Here is a 27,495-nt window from a genome sequence, read left to right as displayed (position 1 = left end):
AGTTCCTTTGCAAAATGCCTTAAAAAACTGTGTGCACAAGAATTTTCTATCAACAGCTGAGAAGCTTTAGGCAAAAAAACCCCTCCAAGTATTCAACTCCTTTTTAAAAAAAACCCTATAAAATAATGCGAATTTATCCTACTTAATTAGATTTATTAGGCACAAAATCTAAGCACAAAGGAAGCATTTTCCAGGCAACTACAGAGAGCAGAACCCATTCCTCTTTGGAGTTTCCCTATCACAAAGGAGTTCAGTGAAGATGGATGGAGCTGTGACACCTGTACTACCCGAGGATCTGTCCCCACAACACTGCAACTGAATCCTTGATCCACACGGTGCCGCAGTTCAATACCCCACATCACCAGCTTCTGCTGCTTCTGAACATTTGAAATGCCCAGAGAAAACACCCATGGTATCCATTCATCCCTCTGCTGCTCTCTAATCCCACTACAACTGCACTGCAATGTTGGAGTGGTTAATTGAGCGGTTATGGAGCATGGAGTACAGTTAAATGAACAGGAGAAGAAGAGATGAGAGTCCAGGAGTGCCACAGGGAAAAAAAATAGATTGAGAGAGACACTGGGAGCTGCCACGGTTAAGATTCATAAAGCTTCAAATTTAGGCTGAGATGTGAGTTCTGAGGAAAAGGAAAACCCCCAAATTATAGGGTTTTTATTCGGAATATTTAACCTCACTGTGTCATCTGGTTTAAAACATCCATCAGCCCAAAAAATCCACAGTGAAGGTGAGGGGGAAAAGCATCAAGACACAGAAAAATCTGTCGTGCAGACCCTCCTTCCTTAAGACACCAAACTTGGAACTGCCACATGCAGTAAAGCTGAATTTCTGTCCCCTGTCCAGAGCTCCTGACTGACAGAGAAGCACAGATTTCAAAGCAGAAGGTGGCAACTGGAAGTGTCAGGGCAGAAGAACGGAAGAAAGAAGACAAATGCCCAAGTCAGCAAAGCACTCTCGAGAGAGAAGATTTTGAAGAAATGAGTCGTGGCTGGTTTTTGGCAATGAAGACAAATAATGTGTTAAAACCAAGCTGGTGACTGCTCCTTTCAGAGGGGCACCTGACCCTGTCAGTTTGCACGTGCTCTCACCACATCCCACCGACTCTCCTGCTGCAGAACTGAATCTAGGGAGGAGCAGAAAGCTGGAAGAGAAAGCAACTAAAACCCGGGAACTGCAACAACCACACTGAATAGCTTTAGCCAAGCAACTTAAACGAATGTTTACTTCTAGAAGTAAATAAAAGAGATTAAATGCTCTTGTTTCTTCCTGTCAGCCTGCTTTATACATTTCTCATGCAACACCTGACACCTGAGCAATAGTGAATTTAATAACTAGTTCTCTTCGTTGATAGCTTTATCAGTTTGGTTATGCAAATAATACATCATAATATTGAAATGGTCACAGCATTTATGACAACAACATCAGATGCAATGCAATTCTCTCCTGTGCAGTCAGTCAAGCACAGACAGGGAGGTGTTCAACAGCTGCTTGAGATGAGAACATGTGGGCACAGGCAGCACTGCCTCAGGAGGTGAACCAGAGTCATGTACCAGTGCCTGTTTCTGATTCAGGGCAGCCTCTGGTCAAGCACTTCCCCCTCTGCCTTTGAGGTGTTCCAGAAGTGCCTCAGCAGTCACAATTGCTTTCAGGAAGAGCATGCCAGGATTCAGAAATCAGGCCTTCCTTCACCTTGGCCTCTGAGCAAGCCTAGTGTGAGAGACAGGCTCCTTACACATGGCAGGACGCTCACAAACCCCAGCGTTTTCTTTTGAAATGAAAGCGTCAGAGCAAGGTTTAGAAAAACTGCACTTTGATGCTCTGTGATCCTATGGAGAGTTAGACCTTGTATTGAGACCTGCCCCACGGGTTGTCTCCCAGCCCTCTTCAGGAAGCTTGGCCAATGTGCAAGAAGGACTATGAGCTTTGTTTCTCCATTTACAACACATTTCTTCACCAGAAACTCAAGGAATGAAAGCCAAGTGGGAAAAATGTTTTCTGTGCGCACGTCGAAGTGTTTCTGTCTGAACAGATGTCCTCCCTTTGCTATCACCAAGCAAACACACTCTGGCATGACTCAACTAATGCACAAACATGATAAACCTACTGCAAGCAAAACAATTGTGCTTTTCCTTTCTGATATTATTACATATGCCAGATAGGTGATAACTTTGAATGCAATGCTTTATTAATCAAAGCTGAGGTGGCTGCCTTTCTCAGTCATTAAAATTTCATGTTTGCAGCTGCTGATCACCTAACACTAGCTTTCATGTTTGCATTTTCCTTACATTTGACAATTCATTAGCCACTTGCCTGTGCTATTTCCCCAAGACTGTTATGCATTAATTTTTGAAGTAATAAAGATACATAACTGTATACATATGAAGTTTCTTGCCTATGAGTGATCTTGCTTTGATGGACATATTTAATCAAGACATTTTTACCTCTACAGAGCTCTGCACCCCAGAATTTCTCACATCACAGATATACTTTTATCACTCAGGTAAACATCCCCAGCATGATACAGCACAGACTTCAAACTCCTCTCAACACAGAGACACAAAGTGATCGCCTGCATCCTCTTCTCAACTGATTGAACAACTCCAAAATATTCAAAGCTGTTATGCAGGCTGCAACCCAGAAGTTTCCCTAATGGGGAAATACTCCAGTTTCTTTCACAAAATGAGGTGTATTCAACAGGCGGGTTTCAAAGGTATCTCAGGAATCCAAGTACAAGTGCTCCAGTACCAAAGACAGCTCTCAACTGCAGTATTGTACAATTCTACCCATTCACTCTTAGGTGGAAATTCCTCTCACTTCCACATCAGATATATCCTAAAAGTTCCCTGCAAAACTAATCTGAATTCTAAGAAAGAAACTAAGTTTTTTTCCTTTTAGTACTTATTCTATATTGATGGGGTTGGGGGACAAGCTTTTGCAAAGCTGCCACATCTAAATAATGATCACTGAAATCACATTTATGATAAATTGTACAAGCAAAGGTGATTAAAATGTATGAAAAAAAAGACTTTTGGAACCTGCCTCTTGTGCCAGGTCACCAGTAGCATGGTATTAGCACAGATTCATTGTCCAGCCCCTGCAGTAGCCAAAGAAGTAAGAGCAGTCATTACCTCCACACCATACGCCATTTCTTTCCCCAAATTGCACTTTCTCACACAGTCCCTGCTTTAAAACTCAACCAATTGTGCATGGATGAACAGAGCAGGTTTTGCTCAAAGAATTAGAGCATCCTCCAGAGTGATGACTTAACTCTGACCTCTAAGAAAAAATATCTTCCAAGAAAAGCCACAAAAACGAACACCACTAAATTTCCCAAGCACAGCCAATGAACCCATGGGGAAGAACCAGTGCACTGGATGAAACTATCAAACATTAACCAAGTAAACAGTCCCTGTTTTCCTCTTGTGCCCTACAAAATATTCTACAAAATACTATTATTCCCTCTGAAAATTGACTGAAGGTACAGCTAAAAGCCATCTAGGGCTATTCTCAAATGCCGTTCAAGAATAACCCCATCTATCTGCAGCACCTGAACATGAATAGACCTCCAATTAATCTGCTGTCCACCCAGCTGGGTGAGGGGGTTTCAGCCCCTATGTCTTAGGGGGCAAATGTGCCTCTGGATCACCCGTGAAGGATTCCAGATCCCATCCAACACGAAGCACATCCTGCCAGGCATTCCATAGATTGCTCGCTGTCGATTTTTCTTTTTCAGAGAATTAACAATTTGCTCTGTGCGCAAACACTGCAATGCAGAATTGGAAGGAATGTCCTGGGTTCAGTGTGCTGCTATCATAATGATCTCACCACATCATATTTCTCCTCAGGGCATCACATTAAAAATCACAAGGAACATCTTTAAATGCTGAAACATTTTCTGAATATTAAATGATTTTTAATATAATTTGTTTCTGAGATCCCTATAAATACATTTTTCCTTTTTTTAAAAAATCAACCTGTTAATATCTGAGTGTTAAAGGCCAGGACTTCACAAGCAATTTAAGCTCTTAAATAACTTGAAAGATTCCTCTATTAAATATTGAAAATTCCTTCCAAAGTATAAAATTACAGACACTGGGAATTAGGATGGTAGAAGTAATACCCTCTCTTCCAAATTATCCTATTTTCCTTGTTCAGATGGTGTAATTTACTATGGAGCGAATAATTCATGAGTACTGTGAGACCTTGGCCAACCCTGCACAAAATCAGCTGTGAACAACACAGTGTTTGAACTTTAGGCCCCTTTGCTGTGGTTGCCTTCACATCCCAGCATCCCTGGTTTATTAGCTGGCATGTTCTTCTCAATCCCTAAATCACCAAAATTTGCACAAGAACCTCCCTCCACGCTTACCCAAAATATGAATATACAACACAAGCTAAAATCTGTGAATGTAACCCCATACTCTGAACCTTCAAAAGGAATTATAGCTAATTTTTCAAATATCTTGAAGGCACAAGAACCATTTTATCACTGGAAATTAGTGAGATACAGATGTTCACTCAGAGATTTTGTGGTTTTTTCCCCCCCAAATACCTTAATTTACAGAAAAATATGAAATACTTAAAAACATCCCACAAACCCTAATCCTCATACTCTGGTTTCAGGAATTCAGTGTATCTTTTCTGACTTCTTAGAAAGTAACAGCCAGCTCAAAGACACTGAATTCCCCGTACCTTAATATTCCTTTTAGTCCAGAAGAGAGACAGGGAAAGGGCAAAAAGGTGTGGGAGAACTCAAGACATTAATCACAATGGCAGCAACAGGAGTTCTGCTCCAAGTCAAGAGGAATCTCACGTACACCACACATTTCTGACTCCTGGTGGTGGGAAGCAAGTTAGATACTGATGGAGGAACAAAAGGCATGTGACTAAGGGACTACAGATTCATTTCACACAGTGGTCTGAGACATGTGAGGGAGCTAATCCATTGCTGCCTGGTTTTCCTAATAACATTTATCAGTGACTTTGGGAGTCATTTTTCTTTTTTCCACATGCTAGACCTCAACAATGAAAAGCTGTAGCCATAGTAACCCTGATGCCATTGTTAGGGAGAACTGTACATCCACTCAGGAAAAAAAAAAAGTGTGTTTAAAATGAAACATCAGCACTGAAATGGCAAGGGTGGGGGAAAGGTATTTGCTGTGTGTTGTAAAAGCAAATGCGTCCAAGGACCAATTCAGCATTGGTGCCAATAAAATGAGCAGGTTGTGACATTCTGGGCTGCTGCTGTTCCTTTTTATTTTTTCTTTTTTTTTTTTTAATAATTCAGGCAATTATGGCAAAGAGGCCAAAAGGCCAAGAACGTCACCTGTGATATCCTACCTCTGCTGACATCAATGGTCTGTCTCAGGGTGATTTTATAGGGACAGGATTTGTCCACAGTTTACCTGTGGGGAGGGTTTCTGAGCAGGATCAAGTCTGCAGGACACTGAAAAAGCATCTATGGCAGTGCAAACTTCCTGTACCTCCATCCTGAATGTACCTGGATGTAGGAGAGGCAGCCATGCCACAGCTATAATCCTAAATCCTAACATTCTAAATTCGTTGTAGGAGAAGCTTTCAAAATCACCTGGTAATAACAGCGTGGGTGAAGAGGAACAGCAACGTTTCTCTCCCTCCATGGGATCCCTTTGGAAAGCAATGTCTGTGCATTTGGCATTTCAGTGAACTGACTGCGTTTCCTCACCTCACCACTGAGGTCTTAACAGCACTAAATCCCAGTTACAGAGTGACAGCCGCATTAGGCATTTACTGGGTAAGTCCTCCTCTACCCACCTTCCACATGATCATGCCCTACAGAGGAGATGCAGAAGAGAGGCCCCAGATATGTGAGAAATTCCATTATCCACACAACATATCCCACAACACCGCTAAACTCAGGTACTTTCCTGTGGAAAGCTCCGATTTGGCAGCAAGACCAACATCAGTGTCCGAGTGTTCCCCCAGGGAAAGGAAGCACAAGCTGGTGATGGACAGAGGCACAGACCCACTTTGCAGCTTCTCCAGTGGCACCAGTGACCCGACAAGAGCGGCTTTGGGAGATCATCCATGCCCCGAAGAGCCACATCTGAACCCTACTTGTCAATAATTGTTCATGGCTGCCATCCAAATTCAGCAAGACTTTTTAACCAGCAATCCCAAAATCAAATAGAAAAGCCCAGGGACACCTGTGGTGATGCCCAGCATGGCACTGGCTTTTCCCTGCCTTTATTTTAGAGTTCCTGAGAATATATCCTGATTTCTTTTACAGCATTTCTTTTGCATATTCCCTGCTGGAGCAAATGATAGTACTATAAATGCCTCAAAAAGTGTTTAATTTAGATTTAATAGGGCAGTAAAAAAATCCATGGGTTCTAAAAGAACAATTAGAACAGTTTAGTGAGTACATGGGATAAATCTGGGCAAGAAATATTCCATCAAGACAACACAGTGCCAGGTTTGGAGTTCATTACCTGGGAGATATACTTGCTTACTTTACATTTGTAATTAAATTTGCAATAAAAGTTGCAGCCCAACCAAATCTCAAAGCCCTGTTTTTCGATGTGAATAAGCAAATGGAAATGCAGAAAGCCCAGGAGCACTTCATCAGCTTGTAGTCATTGTGGACATTTAGTGAAAATCAGCCCCTGAAGCTCCTGCACTTGGCACAGCCGGAATGCTCTCACGCGCCAGATTCATTTCCAGGAGTTGCCCCGCTGAGGATGAGCTTTAATCAGCAACCCAACCATGCAAAACCTACCCTGGCTCTATGTCTCCCTCTCCACCTCCCTTTTCCTTTTGTTTTTTTATAGCCTTCTTCCTTTTAAACCCATCTGCAGTAATCACAGCTCGGGGTCAACTCCTGGCTTTTATTCCTGCTGGAGCTGTCTTCAATCCCCATTTTCTGATGCTGGGGCCTACTTCTGGGGTGCAGGGGTACAGCCAAACCTTCCCTCTCCTCTGCAACAGAGCTGAGCAAACAAGGGCAGTGACAAAAAATATTCTGAAAGTGCCCACAGCCTCAATCCCTCCAGGAAAGAGAATGGATGGAGCAGCACAGAAAGATGGGAACAGTGTCAGACAAACCGTGCCTTCTCTCAAGTGGGCCAGCAATGGGCCCTCTCTCAGGACTGCACTTGAAAATTCTAGTTTTAAACTGTGCTTGCTGACAGAGCTAATAAATGCATTAAGGGGCTTATTAGGGAAGATGGATTTTGAAATATATACCTTTGCCATGTGGCTACTTTGCCTATGAAGTTCAATTAGTAGTACTTACTTCGGAGAGACCATGGAAGGTGCATTTATAATTAATTTATGTCCTGCATTTTAAGGTACTCAGAGGAAAGGCATCCTAGGGGCACAATATTACTATTACTAGCATGTTTCTGCACTGGCTTGTAAATATCTGTGCTACTTCTCTTTACTTTTCCTTCACTTTCAATGAAGTTACCATATTTTGAAAAAAAACAAATGCTAATTGTATGAAACCTTGGGAAAGAAAATGCTCAAATAAGCTTGCAAATTAGATTTTCTTTCATAATTGAGCATGTTTATTTCAGGCAATAGTACATGTAAACTATAAGAAAATGGGAATATAAAAATACATAGGATGTCTGCCACATAATGGTTCCTTGCAGGAGGAGGAACAATAAATATTTAATAGAAATGCAAATATAAAGCCATCTGAGGAGCAACTTTTGCCATAATTTCACAGGGAGAGACCAAGTGGAGCTGGGTTAACACCCTAAACCTCCTTCAGGGAGTTGGGCCTTCAGCAATTCATTCCCTCACCTAGAAAGGACTGAACTGAATTTATGTTTTGGAAATCTTTGGCAGTCTGTATCCGTCAGTCCAGCACAGGAGATGCAGTTAGTGCCTGTTGTTGCAGCCAGTGCTGCCTGACAAGCTTTCCTCATATGGGAAATCCAACAGACTGGCTCCTGCTCCCAGCCCCAGGAACTCTCTCTTTGCCCATCTGGGTGTTGACAGGTGATGGCACCTGCAGGAGGCAGAGCCTGGCACCGTGGCACCAGCAGGGACAGAAAATTGGGTTGTTACCTCAGACTCTGGCAGCAGATCTGGAGGAGCTGTGTCCAACAGCAGATGAAAGGACCTAAAGACTGGAGTACATTATTTTCTTATCTCTTGGATGTCTTCTGATACACGTGATCCAAATGAATGGGTTCTCTGTAATAATTAAATCCTGAAACCTATTTAAATGATCCTATCAGCAAGCACCTAACAGCAAGCATAAATCATTTTACTCCCTGCTTTCTTAGTAAAACAAAACCTCTTTTTTTTGTTTTTAGATCTGTGGTTTAGATCAGTAGAGAATCTTCAGTTAGAGAAATCTGCATGGAGTTCTGGGATGCCCCATCTTCCTGCGCTGCAGCAGCACCTTTCTTTTAGAAGTGAAGATTAATAGAGTGCAATTTGGTAGGCAAAGCCAGAGCAATCAGCCTGTGGTCATTTGCTCGAAATGCAGGTTTAAAATGGAAAAAAATGACTTAAACACACCTGGCTGGGAGCACTGCATTGTCAGGGTTCCAACTGCTTGGCTGAACCACTGTTGTGAGCAGCAAAGCTGGGCAGGGCTCATCCTCATCTGCAAAGTTACTACAGGGTGAACTCAGCAGGTTTCTTTGTTTTCTCCTGGAAAAAAATATAAAATCAGAGATGGACTCAAAACTCAAATATTTGTGGCACCACATCTCTGCCAAAGCACTGCACCTCAGAGTAGAAGTGGAAGTCCAACACATCTACATTTGTTAAACATCTACCCAAACACCTTCATTACCTGAAATAAAGCAGCCACGAGCATAAGAAACTTGTATTGGGACCTGATGCTGCTTCCCCTACCTGTCCTCAGTTCTTCCTAATGCCGTGGAGAGAGGAAGTGCTCAAACTTGTAAATGGGGTGATCTCACCAGAGACAGGTGCTTGAGAGTGACACTGCCCCACCCAAACTGGTGTCACCTTGTGACATTTCACAGCAGGCACAGCACTTACCCCAGTTTCCACCACGGACAGAGGGGCTGTTGTAGTACAACTTTTTTTTTTCTCTGAAAAGTAACACAACTGACAAAAGTAGTTTTGTGTCTGGCCTTGAAAAGAAAAGGTGACTTCTCCCATCGTCATCTCTGCAAACTCACTCTGACACTCAAAAGCAAAGCTGGGATATTTCTGGCTCTTGCATCTCTGATAGCAACAAAGACACAGCTTCTTAAACTCTGCTGGAGAGCCACGAAGAACTTCGGCCTCAGGAGACCAGTGCCCTTGGACATTCTCTGCCAGGAGAGTGTGTCTGGCCAGCTGCAGAGGGAAAAGGGCTTTTCCAAGGAGGAATTCAGGCTCTGTGAGACCAGCTGGATAAGGCTTTAAGCAACCTGGTTTAGTGGGATGTGACCCTGCCCACGGCAGGGGCAGCAGTTGGGACTGGATGATCTTTAAGGGCCATGCCACCTCTTTCACACTTTGTGATTCTATGTCCCTTATTTTTGGTACTATCTCCTGTGCTCTGTTTCAGCCCTGTCCCACAGGCAGCTTCCTCATGGGTATTCCTGGGGAATTCACTGCTGTTTTTCTCATGTTCAGGACTCACTGAAGGGTTTAATACACACAACATTGCCTCCTTCACCTTACCATACTTTAAAGAATCCCGGTTCAGTTCTGCTCCTGAACTGTCTTGTGGTGCAGGACCACAGCCTGGCCCCATCCCCCTGTGTCCATATGATTTTCCCTTTGAGCACACTGCTGGTGGAGGCCAGGGTAGAAATTTCCCTCTATTTACAAGGGTTCTGAGCAGCAGCAAAGGACCAACCCCTCTGCATTAGAGACAAAACACGTTTGAGCCCTTCTGTAGCTTGTGAGATTCTTGTTTGCCTGACACTAAAAGAGCTGATGAAATTCAGGATACAAGGCAAAAATGACATCCTGCCACTTTTCTCCTTCTCTATTCTACTTCTGTAGAGCAGCCCCAGGAAACGCCTCCACTCTCTTTATAAGCTGGAAGAAAGCTGAGGCACCAGCCATGAATTTCTGCAGTGCAAAGGTACTTCGAGCTCCCTCTTTCCCTTCCTGGGCGTGCAGTAGCCTGGTCAGAGTGGTGGGACAGCAGGCAATAGAGCAATGCCAGGCATTCCTGCCAGCAGCAGCTCCTTTATACCTCTGGAACAGTGCAAAGAAATAACAGTACCACCAGAGGTGTATTTGTGTTCAGCTTCCCCTGTTAACACCCTGCTTTGAGAGCACAACCGTGCATCTTAATGGTCTCTGTATTTTGATCTTTCTTGTTCACTGCTCAAGAAATAATAATATTTTGTTTTCATGGACTTCAATTCAAATATTCTATCCAAGGTGCATACCTGTGAATAGTTTCCCTGTAGGCCAATTCCTCTTTTGAAAAGGATTTGGTAACAAGTGGAATGGACTGGCTGATTCCCAGCCAATTATTTATTCAGAGAAACTTCTCCTGCTTGTGAGCAGACTGCAAAGTCCTCAGGTCTGTTTCTCACTCAGAATTATTCATGGCTTTTCTCAGTGACAGATAGTTGGTCTGCAAAAATGTGCATTTCACAACTTTTCACCCGAAGAAAGCTCAGTCACTCAGGGATCTGGGAACGCGAAATACAATGTTGCGTTGCACTTTGGACACCGACACAACACAACACTCCTGGAAAAAGAGCTAAAGATGCTCAGATTCTAGGAAAAACGTGGGTTTTTTAGTCTTTACCTGGACAGCTTTGTCCTGTATTTCTGTAAGGGGAATGCCAGTAGGATTGTTCCAACAGCCAGAGTTTTTAGATGTCGATAGTTAATCCCAGTACCCCAAATAGCAGATATCTGACACATTTTTGGCTGTGGAGGGTGATGAGCTATCAAGAAGAAAACTGAATTTCTTCTCCAAAGGCAACCTCTGACCCAAGACCTGTTGCTTGTTTCAGACATGTCATTAACCATAAACATGCATTACATTGTTCTTTTCCTTAAAAAGGTACTGAAAGATCTCCATCCCAGTGAAGTCCACTGCAAATCTGCCATATAGTCCATCAAGGTAATGATATTTTTCTTACTCAAAAGTGGACCATAAGTACTATCATCTTTGATATGGTACCTCTCACACAAATTTATCCTGCATATTTTTATTTCTCAGCAATAAACATTTGGAGAGTTTGTCTTTACACTGCTAATTCACCAAGCTGTATATTCACCCAGACATAATTTGTCAGTCCCTTTGTTCACTCCACAGCATCCAATTATCCTCTGAACTCCTTCACAGAGCACTTAATTTCTCACTTTGGCAATTCCTACTGTATTTCAGCTAACCTTTGTGCCCGGGCTCTCTACGATCTCTTAACGGCTCTGGTCTTTAAGAGCTGCAGAGCCACTGACAATTCCCACCACGTCCCTTCTCTGTGGCACCAGGGCCTTCCTGCCCAGCTGTGCACTTGTCTTCCTCACCTGACTTCTGCTGCATCCCCACCTTTCCTAAATCAAGAGTTTTTCTTGCTCTCTATTATTCTGCCCCACAGGTAAGATCTGATTCAGTCGTGTTTATTGGTGCCTGGTGCCCTTCACAAACCTTTAGATTCTCCTTCTCACAAATGCTGGGCTACAGTCACACGTTCCCTGTAACCACGTGGTACATTCAGTCTATTTTTATTTAGCAGGAATGCTAGCACTGACTTGGAATTGCTCCTGCTCCAGCACCAGGGAAGGAGGGAGAGAGAGGATGATTTTGCAATTAGCAATGCCCAGCTCTGCTCCTCCTCAGGAGTTGACCAGCTGCTGCAGCAGCAAGCCAATGCTCAACATTTGGAAAACCTCCCTGGATTTTCTTCCCTATCCTTACAACAAGTATAACTGGATACGGAACGATTTCCAAACAACTTCATTGTGTAAACCTTGAGAAAAAGAGAAATATTTTAGATAATGATCAATATTTTGAGGGGGAAAAAAATCCCAACCCTCTAGAAAAACTGGCAGAAACCCCCTACCAACTACTTGTATTAGGATAGGGAAGATTTCATTTATTTGAGGCCCCAATATGTTGTGAAGTCATCCTTAATTAAATGGCTTCAGCTTTAAGTATTAATCCACTTTTTAAAAATACTGCTCGAGTGTTTTGAGTCCGTTTTGGACACGCCTCTCTCAGCCCTCCCCAAAGAGCACCTGTTTCACTCTGGCTGGGATGATGTAAGGCAAGATCCATGTGTTAAATGCGAGGGTGTCCTCTAGTGGCGGCAGGGCTGCATCTTTTCCATGGGACACAGGCAATAATCCACGAGGAAAGGATCCAGGAAGGCTGATCCCTGTACGTTCGGTGCCATCCCGAACGCAGGCGTTTGGTCTTTATGCAACGTTTTTGCTTTCTTCTTGCACTTTCACTTACTTTTATTTCCTACTTGCTTCATTACCTCCTGTGGGATTTCTTTTTCACTCCATAACATCCATACAGAAATTGCAACTACAACTTTCCCTGAAGACAGTGGTGGGTTTAGGAGTTGGCGAAGTCATCTGAAAACATCAGAAATCAAAGTGGAGTAATTTAATTTTGAAATCTGATGCCACTTCCACCAGAAATCTGCACTTTGATTTTCACCAGTGCAGAGTAAGTCATTAATTCACAGTGTTCAGTACCAAACTGCAAACCCTGCAGCATCGTGTCCTTTCCTCCAATTCAGCTACAGGGCAGCAGTGCAACACTGGGGGCTCAGGACACACAGAAAATACCACATTCAATCTCCTCAACAGCATTTCTCAGAATGCCTGAGCCCTCCTGAAACTAATTTCACACGGCAGGTGGCAGTAGGTTGTTCCACTCATTAATTTTCATTGATAATTAAATTATTATTTTTAATATAATTAATTAAGCCCTGGTAGCACGGGTCTGGTTCTGTTCTCAAACGATTTATCTTGTGTAAACCTTGCAGACATTCTCACGAAGATTCATGGCCCTGTTTGTGTGTCTGTATAGGAATATAAAAGGACTGACAGCTGCTCTTTTTGTGCTCTGCCATCCTGTGGATTTGTTGGCGTTTAAGCAAAGGAAAAGATTTCTTTCTATATGTTGCTACAAAATAGCAAGAGGTGATACACAGTAATTACAGATGAGAGACTGAGCAGCGCAAAAGGAAGGAGAAATCCATCTCTGCTCTTTCCCCTGTTCTGCCTTTTCCTTCCAGGGAGAGAGTTAAAGGAAAATTTGATGTGGTTTCTTCGGGGCAATAAAGACCAGAAATCCTGCACGCAAATCAAGATGCAGATGTGCTTGTCAGTGTTGCTGTGCTGTCAGGGAAGGAAGGGAAAGCACTGGAGCTCCTGGGGGAACAAGGACAGCCCCAAGGGTACCCTGACAGGCAATGCCAGAGGTCACGTTCAGGCTGCCCACACACCCTCAAACAAACACATCAAACCACAGCACCTGGAAATTTTTGTTTTGTGAAGCTGGTCTGAAAATGTCCTGGGAACCACGAGAGTCTGGGAAATTTTCCATCCTGCCAGTTCTCTTCTCCCTGCAGTTTAATGCTCTTGCTGCCAATCCACAGTCTACAGAAAACACACTTGTTTTAACCTAAGGCTGTTTTTCAAACCCCTGGATGACTTCAGGTCACCTGAAAGAACTGTGACGTTTTGTGTGAAGTTTCATTTTTCTTGCTCCAAACGAACCGATGGAAAACACAAAGATGGGTAGAGCAGGCACAGAAATTGATGGACACAGCCACTGGGCGATGAAAGCTCGGTGATGTGGGAACAAGACCGTGAGGAATGAGTTTGAATGATGTGTTTGGGTGTCAGCCTCCAGCAGATTACAAAGTCCTGCAGTAAATGGGATTCCTTTCACTTCTGACAGTTTGGGGAAAACAAAGGTCAGAAGTTACCTGCTGTTTTGGATACTAGAATAGCTTGCCAGTGGAACATCAGATATTAATGATTTTGATGTTTTAACCTGATTCAAGCCTTCCACCTCTGCTAAGGAAGCATCTGCTGGTGTCACGAAGTGTAACTGAGGTTATTGATCCATGACTCAGTTGTGGAACACCAGGAGCTTCCCTCACGCTTCTCAGGCTCGGAGGATATTGGGAGCTAATGGCTCCAGCCCCACACTTTTTCTCCCAAAGGACCTGCCAGGGCTGGCACAAGCAGGGAACTGTCCAACTGCACTGCCTGGTTCGTGCTGACTTTCCAATATGCACACATTTCCATCTGACTTAAACCTCCTGGGCATGGTAACATCCCCATGCCAGCACATCTCACTCACTCCAGCTACGTGTTCATCCTTCCCTTCTGATTATTTCCAGGTTCTCTGGGACTGTTTCCAATGGATATAATTGTTAGCATTATATGCTAATCCTGAAAGTATATTGCTCTTCCTAATATTCCTAGACCTTAAAACACAGGGTATTTAAAAGAGAAGAAACACAGTTTGATGTCTATATTCTTCTACTTCAGGACTTTTGTAGAAATCCTCTAATTTCCAGTCTCTCATGACAACATGCAGTGGGCAAAATGAAGAATACTTTTTTAATATAACAGTAATAAATATTTTAGTTGTAACTCCTTATTGTAGGACTTAGTTATGCTGAAAAAATTAAGTTACCTCAGTTATACGACTTCAGGTAGAGTCATAACATAAATACTTTTGATAGCCAGATTTTACAGTGCAAGCCAAGAAAATGTTCTATATAAACAGAGATACAAAAATTATTTATTACTGTCACTGGCCAATGTTACATGAACCTTTCTGCATTCTTCGTACCACCTAAGAACAAGCAAAATTCTCCTTTGCCTCATACCAAGTGATCTCACATGGTACTCATGCTGAATTATGAGCCTAAACAGGCATCAATCACTGTGGAATTCCACAACTCATTAGCTTAAAGGTGGGTAAAATGCTTTTTAAAAAAAATGTGGGGGGAGGGGGAACAGAGAACGAGTGAGAAATGTGATGTTATATAATTAACATCAAAATTGCTCATACCTATCTTGTTATAGCTCAACATCAGCAAGACTGGTAGAGCCATCCTCTTAAATAAAATTTAAAAAAAATGTTTATACTTAGTAATTCCCATTCATTAATGCTAAGAAATTAGCTTGAAACAGTTCCCAGCACAGCGCTGTTGGCAAAGCAGCTTCCAATGCTGTGAAAATGTTCTACTTCTGTAATGCAATTTAATCGGTATTAATTCACTTCTTATTCACTGAAAGGCCGTAATCACCAGAAAGACTCTTGGTATTCATAGAGGAGCAACGTGTGTAATTCCATCAGAAATGCACTGCACTCCAGGATTCAGGATAGCATAGCTAAAGCCTTCCAAAAATCTGTCCCTTTACACACCAATGTCTGTCTTCCAGAACTTTTTGACTCATCTATACTTATCTAGTTTAAGGCAAAGCTTGAGCAAATATTTTTATTATTAAATGACTAAAAGCTCTATTTTTCAGCGTAACACCATCCACCAATATAGTTATTTCTCTCTTGTTAAGTCAAATGCTCAACTTAATTAAGGAAATTCTCAGGGAAAATCTGATTTCTGTCAGCCAGTGGCAGGCACACAGGCTCAGAGAAAACAGCTGCTCTTTAACAAAAGTCAGGGCATTTTGCAAGCATTAGACTGTGGCTTTATGCTTCATTTTGCTCTAGCAATCCAGTTTCACTAAAAAATGCAAGTAGGGATGTATTGAGGTGCAAAATAAACTTGGGTCAAACCAGAAAAAAACAGAAAGCAGAATTGAACACCTTCTTGTCTCAGTGCAAGTCCTCAAAGGGCTCCTTCTATGTGCTATTTTCTTTCTTTTTGCTAAACCCCCTGGCCTCTGCTCACTTGAAAGCTGATGAAGTTTTCAGCTAAAAACCTACTGAGCTGCAGCCTTAAGTAAGGCCTTCATCAACCACCTATGAAAAATTCGTATTTCTGACAAACATAATTTGGGTGTCACTTCACCAAGAGAAGAGAATGTCTCTACAGGAAGAGCAACGTTAACAAGTAATCATCATTAAATCTCTTCACTGAGAAACAATGGAAAACTTGCATCTGAACCTGTAATTGGTCACTGCCAATTATTTTTTTCCCCCAAAACCTTCTTGTTTCCATTAATGGTAAAGCTGTCCTCATTTTTATGCCACATCCTATTTTCAGGTGTGTGGGCAGCACAGCAAAGCCCACAGCTCTCAACTAGGCACCCCCCAAAAAAGCCTAAGGACAATTTTGCACAGCGCCAGGATGGCTCTGAGATGATCCCTGTGATGCACGGGGTGGCACTCGAGGCCCAGCAGTGCAGGGGCCCTCGGAACTCAGCCACACAGGAAAACTCACGGAGTGCAGGAACCTCTCTTGCCATTGAGCAGTTTGCACATTCCCTGGGGCTGGGCAGAGCTGTCTCCCCTTCCACACTGTTATAGTTGGGTCTGTCAGAGCCTCCCTCACACCTTTTTTTCCCCTTTTTTGGAACTAAGCACTTCTTTCAAACACAGCACCAGCACCTCCCTTGTTATGTGACAGCTCTGTGATAAATCTGCCATGAGGCTGACATGAAGACATGGAAGATTTTGCAACTCCCTAACCCATCTAAGAGGTTTCAGCTCCATCTTTTCACCTCTATAGAAAAAGCCTGAATGACATCTGCATTTGAAAAGGGAGAAGGGGAGACTCAGCGCTGAGAATTCCTTTCCACACTGTAAAAACCAAACACACCATCCTCAGAATCTGTGAAGAGCAGAGCATATGTGTGTAAAACTCACTAACCCAGTGATCAGGACACTCTCCTAGGAGGAGGATTGATGCGTCTTTTATAGAAAGCCACGGCTGGATAAAATAAAAACGAGTCCCTGGAGATGGCACTGAAAAGTCAATGTTTCCTGCCAGATGGTACAGCACACACAGGGCCTGTGGGAGCTCCCCCAGCTTCCAGCAGAGCTCCGTGCCCCGAGGACACCCGAAACACCAGGGAAGAGCACGCGAGCACAGCAGAGCTTCAGTGTTGGGCAGCACTTGGGCTGCCAACCAAAGAGCCTCTGCCTCCACCACAAACACCTCTTGATGCAAAACCAATTGCTACACACACCCCTCACCCTTCAGAGAGACCAAGATACGGATCTGATTCTGTTTTTATTTTTACAGGCCAGCACAAAATGAAGTGTGAGGAGGCTGATAAATGTGAAGAGCATGGTGCCATGGTTACCAGTGACATTAGATCCCTGGCTGAGCAAACTGCTGCAGGAATGATTTCTGTATAAACAGAATTACTCAATTATGTCAGCTGTGTGTCTATAAAATGTGATGCAATTGGATTTCACAGATGCAGGAGGTGGTTGGTGTTTGCTCTGCCTGCGTGGAGACGCCTCAATGAGCTCTTTTGCTCTACTCAGTGGTCACACTGCTTCCACTCTGACTTCTCTGATCACACCAGCTCTGCCCTGACTCCCAAGAAACGGAGTGGCACTGAGCTGACTGAAATTACGACTCTGCTGTATCACTCCAAGCAAAATAAAATGTGCCAGAAAGAGTTTAATTTTTCTCTCTCTCAGGGAAAAGACACAATTTACCTTGCATGATGTATTACAGGCCAATCAAAGCTCTGGAATTCTGGAAACCTGAGTCATTCCTGTGTCTGAAATTGGAAGCATAGCATGATACTGGTTGCAGTTTGTCTGGCCTAACCATGAGCCAAAGACAGAGCATGTTGCTGGGGCTGTCCAGCTGAGCTGTGATTCCATCCAAGGACGGAGATTTCACAGCTGCTCTGGGCCCCTGCTCCACATTTTCCCAAACCCACTGAAACATGACTGCATGGGGTAGGTTTGTAAGCTGAAGCAAAGCCTCATCATCTTGCTTTGCATCTATTTTTGCTACTGCAAAGTGGAAATAATATTATAATAATCTCTCTTAAAGTGGCCAGAGACCTGTTGATGAGAAGCATGGCAATTGTCATTTCCACTCACAAATTCAAACCGAAGTCTGAGAAGAGCAACAAGTTTAAGTGCAAGCATGCAAAAGCCATTTTATTCCAGAAGTAGAAGGAAGAAGAATTGATCATATTCCCAGATCTGATGCCCAGGCCTCTGCTGCATGTAGCTGGTGCTCAAAGAGGGGAGACATCAGTTTGGACTTTGGGGATTTGGCACCAGTGACATGATTCCAGGAATGAGAATTCTAGAGATTGGAATAGAAAGATATCCCTCTAATGGGATAGAGGTTCCATTCACCAAACAGAGAAATGATCATGGGGGTAACAGTTGAGAGACAAAAATTACTGACGGTATTTGATAATACAGCAACAAAATAAATCCTCTATGATTCCAAAGAGGAGGAAGATCCTGCTGTGAGTCAAGCACTTATTCTTGTCTTGGATGCAGGACGATATGAGGTGAGACTGCAAACTAGTCACAGGTACTTGAACACTGAACTGCTCCATAAAGCTTTGACTTTAGGCATGAATAGAACAGAGCAGCTCAACTTCCAACAGCAGGACAAAGTGCTGAGACCTGACTCTGGCTCTCAGCAAAGGTCAACAGGACAAGCTGTGCCCTTGGAAAATACTGTCCTGAAAGGAAGAATTCATCTACTGCATGCTTGTATTAAAGCTACACAGCTCACACACACCTGGCAATGTCTGGGGCTCCCCTTCCTTGGTGCCCACAGGAAATGCAGGATATAACAGTGCCTTGGGGGTGAGCAGGAGCGCCTTTGACAGGTTTATTCTGTTTGTATCGCACCCAAACAGCAGCACTGCTGTGAGCAGCTATTGACAGTACCAGCACTGTAGTGGCATGGATTTTACACTCATACATTACTAAATTGGCCTTAAGCCCTGCTTCATGCCAACACGGCACCACAAATCAAAGGAGACACATCCATCAATGGCTTGTCATTAGCACAATCAAGTGGACCATTCCTACCAGTCTCTGAGATGATGACAGAAATTGTGTTTGAACACAGGAGTAAAAAACCAAAGGTTTTTTTTCTGAGATTCTGCCTTACAAAAGTAACTCTTGATGGTCCCAGACTAATCCAAATATAGCTGATAAGTATCACTTAGTGGGTTTTTACAACTAGTACTCTTTCATATCTCACTGATCCTTATCCCTTAAAAGCCTTTGACTGATGCTGTGAAAGAAAATCTCTGGAATCCTCATCTTCTCCTGCCACCTTTCAGCCACTTACTGTCAGATACCCACTGCCAATGACACTCTTGAGCTTGAGATGCTGGTCACAAATTCTGGAAACAGAAAAGTTACAGCCTCCCTGCCCCTGCAGCCAACACACAGAATTTACCATTTACTTCCCTGTTCCCTTGGCACATATAAACACAACTTCTGCTTAGTCTTTCCTTGTCCCATAGTCACAGCAAACAGCTTCTGCATTTCCTTGTCCTGGGACTGCTGGATACAGTGAATGGCAGATTTATGGGACGATTTATTTGAGGAAAAAATTATTTGTCATGTATTTGAAATTTTCTGATGGTCTTTTCGTCACTGAGCTAAATGTGGTGGTGTAAGAAAGGTAAGTTCAGCTCACGAGGAATTATAAGGAAAGATATCAAGGGGAACTGATACTCTTTCAGTAAATTCTATCTATCTAAACACAATTTCAGGTCTGTGAGTGGATGTCAGGGAAGCAGAACAGAGCACAAAAGGGGTCACAGGAGTGCAGGGCTGACCCGCACAACCTCACACACCAACAAATCACTGAGGCACTCAGGTCTTAAACAAAATGCTTCACAGCCCTTCTGCAACACTGAGGTGAGACTTGGAAACCAGAAGACCCAATTATTCCATTCAGGCTTTCATCATCCTTTTGTAAGTCATTCCCACTGCCTTGAAGAGTGAATTAAGGAGAAGAGGATTAAAGATAGAAGAATAATAAAGGATGAAAAAAGGCAAAACATGAAAGGATAGCAATGACACAAATACTCTAATTTCAACTCTCAGTAACAACTTTCATTTTGAATCCTTCACTGACTGGGAAAGGGCTATGTGTATTGAGAAAAGTGCTTATATACAATTTGTGACTATTCTAATTAAATTTTTAAAAACCCCAAAATGAGGAATTTTTACCAAGTTCTATTGAATGTTCAAATTAAACCAAGAAAGTCTTATTGTGTCTATGTCATTATCTGGTTTTTCATCTGAATGGCAAAAAGCTGCAATTAATCCCTGATTTATTTTTCTTTTCCATTTTCTATGGCCTAATGGGATTTAACCACTCAGTTTTATTCCCATACGCATCCCCTCTTCTATAAAAGTGCTCCTACCTGCAAGCTCCTCAGGGAGGACAATGCTTGTTCCAGCTGGTGCTATTCCCAAAGCTATAGCTCCCTGTAATGATTGAGGCTGTTGCAGAATGCTGTAACCCCAAAATCAGTGTTGAGTTTCCACAGGTGTCCTTGGTACCCCCCACAGGTGATTGCTGAAGCAAACTGTAATGGAAAAAGCTGACAAGCACCTGGCACGTTCCTGGTAAGTGAGAAAAGGGCAAGGAAAGGGCTCACCAAGTGTGCCCAAAAGCATGACTCTGTTGACAACTTCTCCTTTGAGGGTGGAGGCAGCCCATCACTGGGATTAGCTCCTGACCACACTGATTTGGAACATCCCAAACAAGACAAAACAACTTCTTTCCCTCATTTCTGATGTCTTCTGATTTATGTGAGCCAAGCATCTCTTAACATGGGCATGTATAAAGACATGCACATGGATTTAGAAAAGCACAGACAACATTTTACCTTCTGAAGGATAAAACAGAATGTGCGTATAAACAAATTCATCTACATTCACATTCTTCCTGCTTTACACCTGCCCATCCAGGGAGAGGGAGAGCCATGCATGCTGCTTTCATCTTTCATTCCATATGGGAAGCAGTTCATGCATTTTTCTAACTACTTTTTATTTAAGACACATATGCCCTATACTAGCACCAGTCTTCTGAAATAGCCATTTCAGCAACCATGTGTAAGATGTTCTTTTCGAATAAGAGCAGTAACAACAGGATTTGAAGTGTCAGGATTCAAGATAATCTCTTGGCAGAACACTAGGAGGGAATTGTAGGAAACCACACCATAAATCTGGCTGAGGTGCTAAGACATTTTAAATAGTGAATCTACTTAATCAGAGTAGCAATTGTGTCATCTCTCTTTTTACCTTTGCTTATTCTGGGTATTTCTAATGCACTCACATAGTTGCACTTAAGTGCTAGACAGCAACTGTGTATAGGACTGTGTGAAAAGCACTGATCTCACAACTGCCTCTAATGCAGCTAAAAGCTGCACATTAAAAAACGGGGCAACATAAATGCTTAAAGACCCTAGTACAGCTCAAGAAAGAAAAGGAAAACTAAAGGAAAAAAAAAAAAGAGGCTGTGAGACAGAGAAGTAGAAATAAAAGCAGCCAAGAAGGTGTTTGTTTGAAGGCATTGTGGAGGCACCAAAACATTACCCAGCATAGAGTGAACATGGCAGGGACAAGAAAAAGAAAATGCAGAAGATGCCTTTTCTCACTCATGTTTTACCACTATGACAAAATCATGGGTCCTACTTGCACAAGCTACATAAACTACAAACACACTTCTCATAGATGAACAGAGACTGGAGGAGAGAAGGACACTTTCCTAGGTTGATAAAAATCAGAGTTTGAAACCAGACGCTTATTTACACAGCGAATCCTCAGTTTAGAAGAGCTGGATAAGTGGTGCTGCCTTTAATGCTCCTCTCTCATCTCCCAAGAGTAACAATTCAGAGCTCTCACATAACAGTGTGGGAAGAAGGTGCTTCCATCACTACTCCCACCGTTCTAGAGACAGAACGGAGAAAGTTCCAGTAACAGGAAAAAAAATGTAACATTGCTCTGGGAAAAACATTTACAATGCCACCTCTTCTTGGGTGAAAAACTGGATTTGTTTCCTTAGGACTTGCTGCATTTCTTTGTGGAAGCTGTTCACTGTCCCACTTCACTGTACGCCCGGCACATCCTCTTTGGATTTTTCTCCAGAACTGGATCCCGGCAGCTCAACAAGGGAGAAAAACCATGGCATATTGTAGGCCTTGGTAACTGGAGACACCCAAACTCCACCTCCATTTTCTATCCAAAAGGTCACAATTCTTCACAAAAAAATCCACAGAAATAAAGCACTGAGTTTTAAACACTGAAAGCCAAGATTTACTCCTATAAAACTCAGGCACTGAGCAGAAACAGAGCCAATGGGGGAGCAAAAGGTTTCACTGTAAGTACCCAAGAATTGCTCAGCTGGTGAAGATCTGCAAGAGCAGCTCTGGATTTCAGTGTGCAGCTGTTCTGTGACAGTCCCAGTGCAGGCAGATCCAGCCCATTTTCACAGCCAGATAACCTCAAATGTGGAGTAGCTGGAAGGGTTGGGCACAAAGCAAACCCACTTCCAGAGAATGGGAGACAACACAGGGAACCTGCCTACTACTATTTCTAATATTCTAAGGAAGCTATCCAAGAAAACCATCAGGGCTTCTACATTTGCTCTGCTGTGCCCCAGGGGGAGCAGCACCACCTGCACCACCCAAAAAGGAATTTGCAAAGCTTTTTCTCAGTGAGATTTTCTCCTTCTGAAAGGTAAAAAAGGTTAATTTTCAGCAAGAAGAATCAGGAACCTCATGGAAAACATAATATAAAGTTCACCATTTTTAAAATTTCTATTTACTTTTTTCCCATTAAAAAACAAATCTATGCTCTGGAACATTTTGGACTTCTGAAGTTTTCAGTGGGATAAAACCCAAACTAACTGCTTGATGATCTCTAAGCTGCAAGATCACGTTTCCTTGCACGTGTACAATGAAAAATATTGAATAAAACTTCTAAGAAACCCTTCTTTGCTGGGTACTTAGCAAAATTGATTGAAATTCAGATTTTTTTGCCCACTGGCAAGTTCTGATAACTCAGTATCTATTTGCATTCCAAATCAACATGAAAAATCAAAATATTCATAGATTCTCTAAAACAAAATGCACTTAACAATTTTGCCATAGAGAAAATTGGCTTTTCTAAGCAATTTAAGTGCTGTTTTTCCTTTCCTGGATATATCTTCTCCTGGAAGTCAGCATGGGGACTTGTAGCCCTGATTTTCCCCAGTGAGATATCATATACATTAGGGGTTTTTTCCCCCCCGCCAATTCATGTGCTATTTTTGTCAAAAGAAAAAATAAAAGCAGCAGTTACTTAAATCTAGAGCTTGTCCTACCAGAATATTGCTACATTTTTAAATTAAGCCCTTAGGTATCAAATGAAATTTGAAGATGAAAAGAAAAATATTTACACCCCAAAGTAGCCAAGTGACCATTAATTATGAAAGCAAAAATCACCTCAAACCCAGATTTAAGTTATTACATTAAAAACTTGAAGCTAAATCTTTCCCCTCTCTCACCACAACACTATTGCTTAGTGCAGGCTCTTTCTTTAGTTTTTTTCTAGGAAAAAATCCAAAGTAAATGCATTTTTTTTACCTAAAGCAAAACAGGAATGAAGCCAAGTCTCATGTGGTTCATGGAATGGGAAAAACCTTCCCTTTTTTATCTTCTAAACATATTTTTAAGCCAAGTCCATTGGGACAAGCTGCAAGCTCCAATAAATCTCAACTGCCTCCACAGTCCTGCATTTCCCACTTTAGCTCATGCACCTACATTGTCCAGAAGCCTGGGCTGTGTAAAACTCTGGATTATTCTCAGGTAACCGGAATAATGGGAGAAAAGAAGGAACTGACCCACACATGAACCTATGAACTAAGCAGAAGGTGTCATTTAATATTAAACTTTAATAAAATATTGAACACTTGGCTGCGTTTAACAAAGTCAAGCGACCCTGGCTCCCCTGCTGGGGTGATTTGCAATCCAACAGCCAAAGTCACTCACAAATGTGTCAGCACCACCAATTTATTGGGAACGGCTGCTGGAGTCACACCAGTGCCATCTTTCCCCCCTGCCACACTCTGTTTTGAATATGCACACGGACATTAATTACAGCCAGGCAGTGACTCACAACCCCAAGTGACTCTGCTCTCATGGCTACACAGAGCAGGCCACGCGTGTCCTCACAGCAACAGCCTTCAAACACCACACACAAATCCCTGTTTGGAGTGTACCTTTTAACACGCAAAAATGAGGAAAAAGGATTTGAGGCTTTGTAAGGAGGATTTTTTCCCTAAGGGGCCATTGGAGAAGTGGGTGTAGCACAAGCTTCAGAGCCTACAGCACATACCTTTAGCCAAGCAGAATTAATGACTATAATTAGCACTGCTGGGGGCAGCAGTATGAGGCAGGCATTTATACACAGGGGAAAGCTCAGTTGTGCTAGAGGTTCTCCCTGGCACAAAACAGGAGGTTACCTGTGATAAGCACACAGTAATGGCGAGCTGCCTTTAGAGATGCTTTATATTAACAGCAAATAGTGATTCTCACAGCAGGACCACTTTTTAAACTATCTGAAAGTGCTTTATGTTTAAAAGCACTATGAGCAGACTCAGAAGCGGTTGTTAGGCTGTGCCTAGGACAAACAAAATGGAAAGCAGACACTCCAGGTTGATTGCCATCATATCTGGTCTCCATCAAGAGCCAGAAATTACCTATATTTATCCCATTTTGCATCACACATGTCAGTTAATGTATAAATAGAGACGAGCGTATGGGATCTTGTGCTGAACTACACCAGTGAGTCACCAAAGAGGGGGAAGGATAATCTTTTTCTCTTGCCTCTATAGGCAAGGTAGTATTTATCAGCAAGTGAAAAGCAAGGTAGGGGCACAGAAAATTCTGATGAGAGAGAGACAAGGCTGGTGAAAAACAGGGGCTCAGATGACCCATGGGATCTCCTTAATTCTGCAGGACAAGGGCCTGAGCAAACAGACTGAGGTGAAAGCTGGCCCTGATTTAAGCACAGACTTGGACTAGAGGCCTCTAGAAATCTTTAAAATTTAAAGTATTCTGTGATTCTAGGAGGCAACACGGCCCAAAATAGAGAGGCAGTTCTGGGAATCCACAACATCTGAGCATCTACCTGGAACTGTGCTCAGAGTATTTGCTTTTCTTTGAGACCCAGAAACCTTTGTTTTCTTGCTGGGAGACAGTTTTTATGATGCTCTGAGTGGCAGAAGTAACGTAACCATAAATCTCTCTCAGACTTCAGCAAAGTTGGGTTGCACAGGGACTGCAGAATATTGCACTAGAAGCCTTACAGGGGGTTTAGGGAATAGAGGGGTTAGGAAAAAGGAAAATGCATCCCACTTGTAGCAACATCATTTAAATCCAGTTCTGGTGCTTGCATTTATCCCCACAGTGTTTTCTATCATAAATCAGGTATTATTTTCCTTCTGCACAACAATAAACAATACAATCAGCAGCAACATCTGGGCTCTGCTTTTCTTAATAGCACCTTCATGCAGTTATGATGTAAAACACAAGAATTGGAAATGAGACAGAAATGCTAATTTGACACTTGGAACTTTATTACAGCTGCACGATTTAAAGTAATTTTAACTGTAGACTGTTGCTGTTAGGTTATATTTTTCAGTAACACCTTTTTCATTCAGGGATGTTTTCTTCATCATCATCACTGGTGTTTTGGATGGTTTAGACTTACTTTTCCTGTTCTTTTCTTACAGAAGGCCATGGGTCACTTTAAGCCAAGATTTCTCTGTATGCAGTGAGTGTCCCCAGCCACTGTTCCCTGCCATGTTTCAGGATGAACAGAGCTTCCTCCCAGTGAGGTACAGACTGACCTGCAGAGTCCCTGCTGTCTTTCCCTGACCTTTGACATCAGGCCCTTGTAATAAGGCAGGACAGAAGTTTAGGCATGGTGCCAGGTGTTACCTTCTATTTATGTGACCACGTTTAGAAAGGGCACATGCTGAAACCCCTCATTTTATCATCCCTCCTAATGCTGCTGTGTCACTGGTGCTGGCCTTTCAATGTCTGTGCAACACTTCAAGTAACACTTCTGTAAACTGCCCCACAGTGGTAAAAACGCAACAGCATCCAGAACACTAAGGGGGAAAAGTACAAACCTGCCCTGATGTCAGCTGTGTCTCCCAGACCTCTGGGAAACCACAGAGCTAAAGACACTTGACCCGATCTGTAACTTAACTGCAAATGCAGCTGTGAATGCATGGTAGTGCTTGAAGTGTCCCTTGCAAAGTAAATTCTTCCTTTACACATCAGTTTATATCACTTCTACTGCTGGGAACATCAACAAACCTCTAATTTCCTTTAGCTCAACATTACATTGATCGACAAAGACCTTGGGAATGTTCCCCCTTCTCATTATATTTTTATTTTCCTGGGAAGAGAGAAGGGTTCATGGTCACAGATAAACAGTGCTTTGAGTTTCCCTTCCAACCTCACTTCAGCAGCCGTGGAAATGCCTTCCAAAGCTCCTGCAGCCAGGGCTCCTGACTGTAAATGCCTCCAGCATCCCTGAGCTGATGGGAAGGCTGGACAGGGGCCAGCACTGTCCACTGACTCATCACCTCTGTCACTGCTGCTCTCCAGTCAGGCTCAGAGAAAAGCCTGGGGCTTTTGTCCTTGTTTATTTGCCAGTCTCATCCAAGGAACCTTCTTGTGTGCTCCCTGGGAGTACCTTGAAACTCCAGGGTCACAGTGGCTACAATAGCAATTTACAGTAATTCAGAAGCAAGTTAATTAGCTACAAATATATGCAAAATTCACTTACCACATCACTGAGATTTGTGAAATCTTTGCACCCAGTCTCTTATTTCCTTATTCCTTGTTCTGCCTGCTTAACACACGATGCATTTTCGTCTATCTTGAGGTTAGATGCCTGAAGCTTTTCCACAGTAAATTACAAACAATTCACATTTCTTGAGTTAACATTCATTGTTTCACTAGAAAGAAAAAAACCAACAAACACTTCATAAGCCTCAGGTCTTTTATTTCCCATGAAATCAAATAATCACCAGTACATGCTCATCCCAAAATCTCATTTACTTCCATGGGTTTGAAAAAATTATTCCATAAATTCGGGTCAAATGCTGTTTTAAGATTAATAAGTGATTTACTGTTGACCTTGGGTAGCCAGAATTCTATTTTGTATCTCTACCAGGTTAGCAAATTTGAAACAATCCCCATTTGCCATCCACCAGCTAATTATGCCTCCGTTTGCTACCACTAGTCAATAGTAACTATAAACATATAAATGTCTATTTAGCTTTATTTACATAATTTGGGAAAATTATTTGTAGCAGGGAAATAAAACCAGAAAGGGACCAAAGGAACAAGGAGGGAACAGGAGGAATTCACTGTCACCAATTTCATGACACAACTGTGCACCTTCCCAGCACCAGTCCCCCCACCAGGAACTAAGTGCAGCTAATGCTGCTTATGGATAAAGATGGACAACACTCAGCACTTTATCAGGGTGAAAATGTAGGTTTGTGATGTCCACATATGCACTATACACACATGGATTTCTGAATGGAAATTCTGGGAGGAAACTAGGCAGCTGTGCTCAAATCC

At 42.6% G+C, this 27,495-nt stretch overlaps 1 long non-coding RNA gene across 2 annotated transcripts in view; it reads right to left on the bottom strand.

Annotated features, from left to right (window-relative positions):
- The window catches only part of LOC116441649, a 178,983-nt gene that overhangs the window by 93,184 nt on the left and 58,304 nt on the right, over positions 1 to 27,495 (bottom strand). For both annotated transcript variants that reach the window (XR_004239205.1, XR_004239204.1), the window contains exons 2-3: positions 26,693 to 26,864; positions 8,533 to 8,667 (exon numbers count right to left, since the gene is read on the bottom strand). This is a non-coding gene — a long non-coding RNA (uncharacterized LOC116441649). The remainder of the gene's footprint in view (positions 1 to 8,532; positions 8,668 to 26,692; positions 26,865 to 27,495) is intronic.

This window comes from Corvus moneduloides, chromosome 3 (genome assembly GCF_009650955.1).
Source record: "Corvus moneduloides isolate bCorMon1 chromosome 3, bCorMon1.pri, whole genome shotgun sequence".
Taxonomy (NCBI): Eukaryota; Metazoa; Chordata; class Aves; order Passeriformes; family Corvidae; genus Corvus; species Corvus moneduloides.
Note: the sequence above shows the minus strand (reverse complement) of the source record. Positions and strands in the feature narration are given on the sequence as shown.